This window comes from Lathyrus oleraceus, chromosome 2, assembly GCF_024323335.1.
Source record: "Lathyrus oleraceus cultivar Zhongwan6 chromosome 2, CAAS_Psat_ZW6_1.0, whole genome shotgun sequence".
NCBI lineage: Eukaryota > Viridiplantae > Streptophyta > Magnoliopsida > Fabales > Fabaceae > Lathyrus > Lathyrus oleraceus.
The window spans coordinates 435,931,980-435,943,246 of record NC_066580.1 but is presented as its reverse complement, the minus strand read 5'-3'; the positions used below and the strand labels follow the sequence as shown (position 1 = coordinate 435,943,246).

General features: G+C 36.3%; 2 long non-coding RNA genes across 2 annotated transcripts; both read right to left on the bottom strand.

The window, feature by feature from the left end:
* Positions 1-5,572: 5,572 nt before the first annotated feature.
* On the bottom strand, positions 5,573-6,156 carry LOC127120049 (uncharacterized). The gene is made up of 3 exons (XR_007803009.1): positions 6,095-6,156; positions 5,910-6,005; positions 5,573-5,809 (listed from the first exon to the last, which is right to left on the bottom strand). It is a non-coding gene; the product is annotated as an uncharacterized LOC127120049 (long non-coding RNA).
* Positions 6,157-6,502: 346 nt separating this feature from the next.
* LOC127120047 (uncharacterized) lies at positions 6,503-9,567 on the bottom strand. Its single transcript, XR_007803007.1, has 6 exons — positions 9,477-9,567; positions 9,156-9,358; positions 7,808-9,054; positions 7,101-7,693; positions 6,725-7,020; positions 6,503-6,632 (listed from the first exon to the last, which is right to left on the bottom strand). It is a non-coding gene; the product is annotated as an uncharacterized LOC127120047 (long non-coding RNA).
* Positions 9,568-11,267: the final 1,700 nt, after the last annotated feature.

Here is an 11,267-nt window from a genome sequence, read left to right as displayed (position 1 = left end):
TGTAGCCTAGCATACGACTACCCCTCTCAGATACTGCCTGATGGACAACTCATTCCCGCAACTCCAATACGGCCTAACGTACGACCCCTTTGGGTCTTCAACTCGGATACGATCTAGCGAACGATCTATTCTAATTCTACCTTCCTCAGATACAGCCTAATGGACGACTCATTCTGCAACTCAGATACGATCTGGCGTACGATCCATTCTGATCTTTCGTCCCCAGTGGAGTCACCCGCGAAATCACCCGCCTAACGAATAACTCCTTCTACGATTCAGATACGGTCTGGAACTGGCCCATTCTGATCCCTTGTCCCCAGCAACATATAACACTCTGACTCCCCGGCGAAGTCGACTGCCTAATGGATGACTCACCGTACGGTCTAGCGTATGACCCGGTATGACACCCATGTCTTCAGATATCGTCTAATGTACGACGCACTCTGAAGTCCTCATCATCAAATTTCCTGGATGGTATCTTTAAGCCCATCTTCGTCAAGACTAACGGTTGATTAACAAGTGGAAATTTTGGGGCATTCTAAGTGTTCAATAATCTTTCACCTCCAGACCACGAATGGCGTACATACCATTCTAATTCTCTCGATTCAAGAAAATTGAACAGGGGCAGCTGTCATACCCCAAAATTTGCCCGTTAATATTACAAGGCATTTTTTCAGGACACTCCAACTTATCTTTCAAGGCACTGATCCCAAAAGGACAAAGGCCCAGCACACAGATGGCCAAATCCAGAAAATGGCCCAAACTGGCCTGCTCGCTAGGCGAGCAAAACCTTCGCCTAGCGAACCCTTCGCTATGCCACTCGCCTAGCGAAGCTTGCGAATACCAGAAAATTCTGGGCTTTATTTTGAGCCCATTAGGTCACGAAAAAGCATTATAAATACTAAGGACTTCATTCAGAAAGGGGGGAACGAAAACAGAAGGAAAACGGAGGCGAAAAGCAAACACACGCGGTTGGAAGCTAACCCTGAGAATTCAGAACAACCCTAAAGGAAACCCTGAAGGAAATTCGACGGCGTCAAGGTTGCCTCCGCCCAATTCGACCCGATTCGCCAATCCAAAGCTGCAATTCCATTGCAAACAGGTTTACGTTGCTACTATTGCATTATGTTCTTAATTTGCATATGGCATTATGTTTGAATTTATGAAAATGTCTTAAGTTTTGCATATGAATTCAAGTATGGATGAATATCTGGAGTGTTTAACCATGTGATCTATGTAATGGATGCCATAAAGTGTGAAGCTTTCCGACAGTATACCGTTATCAAAATCAGAATCCGCAGCCCCTCGCTAGCACATCGCTAAGCGAGCATGCAGCGAGTATTCGCTGAGCCTTCGCTAGGCGAGGCAGCCGCGAACCTGACAGTAGCCGACTTTTCTGTTCTGATTTTTCACTCATGTTTCATAATAGCCATGCGTTGTCTACCTGACCCCATTATTGTTGTGATTTCTTTTGAGGTGTAATTCTCGATTACACCCTGATTTGGTATTCTGACATGTTTGCTGAGTTTTGTAAAGGTTCACATATCCCCGGAAAAGGTAGCTTGATAGGTATTCCACTTTATTTGTGGGATACCCTTGTGGAGATTCACCCTAAATTACTTAATCGATTTTAATGTATTAATTTTAATGTGGAGATTCATCCTAATTATTTAATTAATTATAATGCGGACCTAATTACCTAATTGATTACAATTGCCTAATTGATTGTAAAATATTGCCTTTGAATATGTGATCTTGGACCTCTCTTTGTTACCCTACGATATTATGGTATTACGGTCATGTCCCGCGAATGTAGGGATACACTTAGCAAAGACCCTTCGGTTAAATCATCATGCCCCTATAAAATAAATCATAGTCCCTCGGATGTTGCCTTCGAATATATGATTTTGTCCCTCGATGACCCTTCGGTGTAGCCTACGGTTAAATGATGATAGTCCCTTCGAATGCTAAGGTATCCTTACCACCGTTGCTTTCAATGACCAATCGATGACCCTACGATGACCCTTTTACATCCAAAGGACAAAACTACTTACTTCTCAATAGTAAGGACAGTTTTACCCTCATAAGGATAGGAAACGCCCCTAAAGATCTTGGGTAGGTATAACTCTTAATTGCTTACTCACAACTTGAAATACTTCTCACACCTCACACCTTTCAAAACTAAACGAGATAACCACTTTGTATACATTCATACAAGAATCATTACAAAGTTAAATTCTCCTTTTCAAAACATTTCCTAAACACCTCTCAAACACTTTTTTTTCACACAAAAGAAAAACATAAGTGATTAAGCAATTAAGAGCCCATGGATAACCATGGATACAAAGGGTGCTAACACCTTCCCTTTGTATAATGTATCTCCCGAACCCAAAATCTAATTAAGGTCTTTCCTGTTCTTTTCCACCTTTCCTTATTGGATAAAAGAAAAGTCGGTGGCGACTCTTGCTAACCGCGACATTTGCTTTCCAAAGCAAAACACAAAAAGTCAGTTCACCGTATGACAGTATTGTAATCGAATAGGATTGAATCCGCTTAGGGAATTTAAATCATAAGAATCGATGATAAAGTCGGATATTGAAACAGTAGATTAGCTTATTTATCAATTTTGTTTTTACCTGAATCATCTTCTATTTAAGTTATGAACTTAAAAAATATCTCATTGTTACAATCGTTTGGTTAAAACTTTCAAGAGTCCCTGTGATACGACTCGGATGTTGCTTCCATTTTATTACATTTTTAAACTCGTTTTTGACCTGTGTGCAACAGAGGATCAACCATCAATAACACTAAAAAAGGTTCATACTAGACCAAATAGAAATAATATGATGAGAAATCGTGTTAAGGGGAATAAGGCATGGTCATCATCTCTGCTAAGTAGGAGCGTCAGCGTAAGATCTAGGCAGATAAATTTGAACCATATAATCCAAAACCTCAACTTTAAAAGCATGGTGTGCAGATGCTTGAGGTTCAAACAACTATGACATATCCTGAAGGTCCACATGACACGTCAATATTGGCACTTTATGAAGAAAATGTGGCCATACATATTCCGGATGGCCGTATTATATGTCATTCCATTTAGAAAATTTTACAATTTATTTTTCTTTTCTTGTATTATGTTTTTTCTAATTTATTCTCTTTTTCTAGTCTAGTGAAGTCCCACTTAAATTGTTGAGAAAACTTTAACAATAATAGTGAACCTGTTAATAGATTCAAATATATCAAGCTCTCGTTGAATTTAACTTTGATATTAAATTCGCTAAGATTAAATATGTATGAACAAAGAAGAATGGTAACAAAAAAAAAATGGTCTCAAGCAACCAAAATAACTTATAATTAGTGATAGAAAATTCGCAACAAGCAAGAGGAAAGAAATTTACTTATTTAGTTCGATAAAAGTGATCTTCTATAGGGGAGAGAGCGATTATCCAATTCACTATACTTCCTAGAATTATTACAAGAGATTATAAAAGAGTTATAAAGAATGATAAAGATACTTATTTATAATTTCATAAATTTGATAGATCCATAACGGGCCTAAAACACGTCTCATTAAACAAAAGAATCCATGAATTGATGACTATGAACCACCCGAACTAGACTTGCTATCCTAAAAATTCCGATCGGCGGACCAAACTACTGCCTCCTATCGCAGGTCGGCCACTGAAGCTTTGCCCCTTTATTGGTCGTCACTGTCGCACTATGAACCATTGGTTCTGCCATTGCAGCTCCATCACCGGCCATGGTTTTTTCCGCCGCCACCGTGGTATGGCGCCTCCCTTTACCACCGCGAACTCAACACGACTACCACTGTCTTGTCGAACCGCCACTCCGTGAATCCTACGTCATTCGTTGGTCTTAATGGTGCTTTTCGCCTTTCTTCAACTTTGGTTTCTACAACTTTTACAATTATTCACTTTGACTTTTAACTTTAAACTGTGGTGATGTCAATTAACTTATAAACTACCTTGTTGCTCTCTATCATATTAAAAGCATTATTCAACAACCTTGATAAAGTTCACGCCACACTTAACGTTGATCTTTCCACTTGGATCCACTTACTTTCAACTACTTTTTCCTGCTCATGTAGTATAATAAACACGCACATATGATTCTTTAACCATATTTGACTCGATTGCTTTCAAATGCATCCATGATGATCTCTATATTTGAGTGTTGCAACTTTCAACCACATTTAAAGCATATCTATCAAAGACAACATAACCGTATCTTTGAGATGGTATAATTTGTTTCTTCTATTTATCACGATCAAATGATAATATGAGACATATGTAATTGTTCTCTCACTACTATTAGTATCCATAATAGGAACCTCCACTTCAAACTAAGTTTTCCCTGCTATAGTTTCTAAAATTTTCATTTGTAGGTCTTTATTCTTCCTCTCATTCTTCGACTCGCTGAAAGTAATACATATGTGAACGGTAAACTTTGGTCCTCTAGATTCTACTTCCCACAACTCATAACCTCTTTCATCTCTTGGATATTCATTTAAGACATAATTCACAAAATAAATAAATAAAAAATGTTAAAAAGGTCGCTAATTTGATTGCTCTAGAATAAATGTGGTTCTCTGATGCTATTTGATATAGACGATTGGCTAATCTTACCACCACAAATTTCAACATAATTGAGCATGAGGAGACAAGAAGTTCTAGGTCTAGAAACCCTAGAACCCCATAATAAAAGGTCAATAAACACTACGCCAAAAAAGACCTATGAGAGCGCTTTTTTTGGCCTTTAAAAGCGCTTAAAAGCGCTGCCGTAGGTGGCGCTGCTATAGGTTTTAGCAGCGCTTTTTGTTTACTAAAAAGCGCTGCTAAAGGTTGTCAATAGAGAGCGCTTTTTAGTAAAAAGCGCTGCTAAAGGTGGTATATAGACAACCTTTAAGAGCGCTTTTTACTAAAAAGCGCTCTCTATTGACAACCTTTAGCAGCGCTTGTGAGTAAAAAGCGCTCTTAAAGGTTGTCTATATACCACCTATAGCAGCGCTTTTTACTAAAAAGCGCTCTCTATTGACAACCTATAGCAGCGCTTTTTAGTAAAAAGCGCTCTCTATTGACAACCTATAGCAGCGCTTTTTACTAAAAAGCGCTCTCTATTGACAACCTTTAGCAGCGCTTTTTAGTAAAAAGCGCTCTCTATTGACAACCTTTAGCAGCGCTTTTTACTAAAAAGCGCTGTCTTTTCCTCTAGTAAAATAACAAAACGCTGCCTTCAGTTTAAGCCTACCATTTCAACCTGTAATATTTTTTGGGAATAATCCCATAAACCTGTAAATCAAGCCTCTCTAATTCAAGCATTTGGAGTCATAATTCAAGCATTTGTAATTTTTTAAACCAACACAAGCAAACCAACACAAGAATGAACACATTTGGAGTCATAATTCAAGCAAACCAACACAAGGATAGATAGGCACTGAACACATTTGGAGTCATAATTCAAGCATTTGTAATTTTTTAAAGCAAACCAACACAAGAATGAACACATTAATCTATCCATGAAATTAAAGATATCACTAAAATTATAAAGAACTATACACAAGTCAAAACTAATATGTTATACGGCCTATTTGGAGTCATAACTAATCTGTTAAAAATATAAAGAACTATACACTTGCCAACCAGAAACCATTCTTCATCAAAGTATTCATGTTATTTTGAAACCATTATATAATTAATCTTTTCTCAATAAAATATTGACACAATTCCTCCTTGATTTGTTCCAACTGCAGTCTCGTGTAATGAGCACACTTGTATTCATCAAAGTACTACATAACAAAACATAATATGCATGATTTAGTTAAAAGTAATAAATAATATGAAATATTCGATAAATATTAAAACAAATCCTAAGTTATAAATCCATACCGTGATTGGAATCTCTATTTGATTCATATTAATGATTTCCCTCATAAACCTCATTACAAAGTATCCGCAATCGATACCGTTGCGCTGTAGAGGACACTACATAGAAAAATAAATAAGAATGTATAGTTATCTTTTCTTATCAAGTAGCATCACTATTATAAGCAAAATTGTGAAAATTAAAGTACCTGCACTTTTATCCACGTAATGTTGCTGGATTTAGTACGTGGTACTCGAGCTTGTCTTTGAGATCGGAACACTTTTATTGATCTAACAAAATAAAAACATATATTTAGAACAATCTCACATAAATATACACGAATATTTAGAACAGTCTCACTTACGTATCAACTAATTGCTTCATATCCGGATAATTTGTCCATTCACCATCTATCGAATTCAGAAAATATACCACTTCTTTTAAAGGATCAATAGCAAGCAACAACCAGTGACACCTATAAATTAAAACAAAAGTTTATATGGAAATTTTTTACGTAAAAGAAACAATTAAAGATTAGAATAAACTTAGAATTAAAATCTAACCCTGAATTATACGGCCAAAGATACAAGTTGTTTGTACTGCTGGCCATGAATCTCTTGACTAAGTACTCTCTACATGAATCCGGTTCCCTACAAATTAATGCTTTGTTGACCAGGGAGGAAGACACGAAACGGAATCTGTTTGACAATTGATCATTCCCGCGCATGAAATTGTCATACAAGAACCTTCAATAAAAACATAATAAACATTAGACTATTTTTATTGAAATGTGTAAATAAATTGTTCAAGTAATTAAATAATATATAGATCGGATTACCGGATGTATGTGTGTATAACACCGACGCCTAATTCTTGATGCCGAAAAATATGTTCCAGATCTTCTTTTCCGATTGTTTCAGTGCATGAATAACCAAAGATATCTTCCTCCATATCCAGTAAGCGAATAGCACCAGCTGTTGCCATATCTGATGAGTCAACAAGTGTTTCAAGAGATATCTGGTATCGAGGCACAAAAGCACCTTTTTTTGGCAAAGAAGTCACTGGAAGATCCCTTTTGTTTTTCTGTCGACTACCAATTTTCTGGCTCAGTTGTTGTGACCCTTGAGCAAATACCTATAAATCATATAACATAGGTAAATTATAAAATCATGCATTTTTTGATTCGGATCATATAATTAACACTTTCAATATACCTCTTTTTGTGATGCAACAGACTCGTTGTGCCGCGAAATCCCTTTATCCTTAGATGCGGGTTTTGTAGGCGTTAAGTTAATTTTTTTTACATGGTAATTTTTTTTGTAGGCGTTAAGTTAATCTTGTGAATTTTGTACAACCATTATACAACGGTTTCTCTGCATCGCTTACCAACCTCTCGAACATTTTGGGACAGTCCTTAAGATCTTCTTCAAGCGCTTCTGCAATCTCTTCGACTCGATCATAATCATATGTATCTGTGCAATCGTCGTTTGAAGCATAGGTCGTATTATACCCCGATTCAACATTCTCGTTACTTTTCTCACCATGCAAATTCCAACATGTATAACTTCTATCAATTCCATACCGTAGTAAATGCGATGCCAACTGAACCGCGTCAACCTGACTCCCATAACAGCAACTCAAGCAAGGACATGTCATTCGATTGGGGTCTTTGGCGTGCGCAATAGCAAACTTAACAAATTTCGATACCCCATTCTCGTACTCTTTCGACAATCGATTGGAATACATCCATGTCTTATCCATGGTTTTAACGCAAAGTAATTAGGGTACAAAACGGTATAACGCGTTTCTGTCAAAACCCAAAGTATACACGGAATGAATACGGAGCAAGAAAACACAACATATTCACGCAATTTCAGACAAATTCATCATAGTGTACCAGTAATTTGAGGAAGAAATTTACCTCGGATTTACCGAACAGCAACGTCGAGAAGGTCAAACTCACGGAAACACAGGGAATGAGCGTTGTACATATAAAACAACATCAAGGATAAGTCATAACGTATAAAACAATTCAAGAAACTTATATGATGCACATGAACAATTCAAGAACCAAGTAATCGATCATTCAAGAAATTCAATTCACAAGTAAGAACCAAAATATGACTGTAGCAGACAAAGTTATGCCAAAATATGAATGTACATTTTGAAGTTTAACTGTTCATTCAAACCAACATGTAATAGGATTGCCAAAATATGAGACATTGCTCTAAGTTCTTGACTTCGATAAATCCAACCCTAACTTTATGCAAATTTCATTCTCCATCTTTTCAGAAATGTCACACATTGCTTTTCAGAAAAAGTGCAGAAAAATCAACAACTAAGCCACAGTGCAAGGATATAAGCAAGATTTATAATGAGTGGTACAATCAACTTGCAAAATAAGAACAAAATATATTGCAGCTTACCATGATTCATGAGAGTTAAGCTCAGCTTGGATAAACAGTTCAATATAGCGCTTATAGCATAAGTGTTTATCATATAGTGGTTTTAGTATAAACTATTTCCATAATAAAAGATAAAATAAAGTTATACTATACTCTTATAAGCTATAAGTTGTTTTCATAACCTATCATGGAGAGCTTATAGATATAAGTTGAAAACATTTTATAGCCATGTCATAAGCTGTTTCCATAAGTTCTTTCAAACATACTCACAAGTGCTTATGTCAGGAGATAAATTTAAATAAGTCAATCCAAACATACTCCTAATCCATTCCTCACCATGCAATCATAACATATAATTGGGATTAAATTTAAACTCAGTTCCTCTCATCTCTTACAATCTAACATAATGCTCCACTAAATATAAATATAAGGAATATTCTAAAGAGTGTCATTAGGGAACTTGTTAAGGAAACTAATATAGGAGTAAGGCATTTCCACGTTGTTATATGATTCTTTTTTTTTTCTCTTTTGCTCCATTGATGAATGTTCTGTACCGAGACATAATCTCATCAAGAAAGATGCTCCTAAGTTATTCCTATCATAGATTTTGCATCAATTTCCACACACTTGAAAGAACTGAATTGAATTTGAATGTTCGAATACTCACATGTGGCTTTTTGTCTTCGGGCCACTGGAGTGATTCCAACCTTAAAGCAGTATATAAACCACCGAATCCACCACCTAAAATACACACTCTAGGCTTCTGCAAAACGTGAATCAGAGAATAAACATACAATTACAAACAAACTAGCAAACTCTATACAACTTCAGTATCCAAAATTAACAAAAATAACCATACGAAACCTTGTTATCAGGCCAAACGAAATCCGTGTGCGCCTTTACTGTTTCAGATATCTCATCCACAACACCTCCATTGACGCCATTTTTTCCAGAAGCAAAAAACCGCAACGGTAACCGTTTTCTGGTGGAATTTGGAAATGAGGATGGATTGATTCCCCTGCTTCTCCAGCTACTCGGAAACAGCGTGCTCCATTGTTTCGCTCCACCTTATAGAAAGAAGAAGAAAAAGTGAATCCGATAGTGTTGAAATTTACAGTAATTGTTAAAATAGGAAAACGAAAACAGCGATAATTTGATGATTGATAGAAGAGAAATAGAGCATACGGTGAAAAGCGACTACGGTGGGTGATGCAGTTAAAGCAATGTGTGACATTTCTGAAAAGATGGAGAATGAAATTTGCATAAAGTTAGGGCAAAACAGAAAGACACGAAAACCTAACCTTAAAACGCAATGAGATTTCCAGGTATTGAATCCTTCTCTTTCGAATGCAGTCTCTTTCAAATTTGCAGTGTTTATCGTTGAGATTTCCAGGTACTCTGTGGAATTTTTTCCAGGGCAGCGAGAGCTTCGAACGAGAGAGAGTGAAAGAGGGATTTCTGAAAGTCAGGGATTTTGTAATATTAGATTTATTATAATTTTTATAAATGACCTATGAGAGCGCTTTTACCATGAGACCTATAAGAGCGCTTTTACCTTAAAAGCGCTTTCATAAGTGTGTGAGACTGAGACCTATAAGAGCGCTTTTACCTTAAAAGCGCTTTCATAAGTGTGAAACCCATGAGACCTATAAGAGCGCTTTTACCTTAAAAGCGTTTTCATAAGTGTGAAACTCATTGATGTGAGACTGAGACCTATAAGAGCGCTTTTACCTTAAAAGCGCTTTCATAAGTGTGAAACCCATGAGACCTATAAGAGCGCTTTTACCTTAAAAGCGCTTTCATAAGTGTGAAACTCATAGATGTGAGACTGAGACCTATAAGAGCGCTTTTACCTTAAAAGCGCTTTCATAAGTGGAGACCTATAAGAGCGCTTTTACCTTAAAAGCGCTTTCTTTACATAGGCGAATTTTTTTTCAAGCTATTACAGCGCTTTTTTTAAAAAGCGCTTTCTTTTTGGTGCTGCCAAAAGCACTTTTTGGCGTAGTGAAAGGCATCACATTAAGTAAGGTACACAATTTCTAACTCAAAAATACCCACACACCTTTACCTTCGACTCTTATTAACTTGGGCATCAGAGTGTTTGCAACTATCACCCCTATACTGAGCTAGAGCAACCAGACAATATTGGCATGACGGAATTCACCATCAGATCCAAATCCACTACTCCATCTGTGAATTACGAAGGATTCGTTGAGATTCTGACATAATGTACATAAGGAATTGTTTTGTAGTTCAATTGTAAAGTATTTCGCTGGAAAAAAATACAAATTAGTTCAATGGATATATCTAGTAATGAATTGTTGTATCAAGTAGCAAATGACTTGTATGAAGCAATGCAATTTGCTATGTCATTAATAAAAGAGCACTGTGTGAAAGATGATTTGCAATCGTTCCGCTAGTTATATTTAATTGTTGCAACATTGAAGGATATTATCAATAACCTAATTCAATTCTATGAAGGCATAAGGTTATGTTGCTACTTCAAATTCAACATCCATCTTCTTCAATGGTATGATCAACTTAGTCTTCTTTGACACTAACTATATATAATAGCAAGAAATTTACCCTTCATTCAAAAATAATAATGCAGCACATACAGCTAGTCTCTCTTAATCAATGTAAGCATGTGGTAGCAACATGAATTTTCCTTAAAATTTTGTAAGCTTGTCACACTTGTTCCAAACATGGTGCTTTGTTATACATGCCATGATAATAATAATAAAATGGGAATGAGGTGTATAACTGAAATGTCCACCGAGTGTTGGTATAGTAAACCTCAATAGTCACTTTGTTTCTTAATAACAAATTCACAATGTTGGGTTGACATGTGACAAGCTTACCATATTCAAAGGAAAATCATGCATGCACCATATGCTTTATACCATGATTAACAAGGGTTACCTATTTTATTTCTTTATTATATGAAATTAATAATTATCAACCAATTTCCGGAGT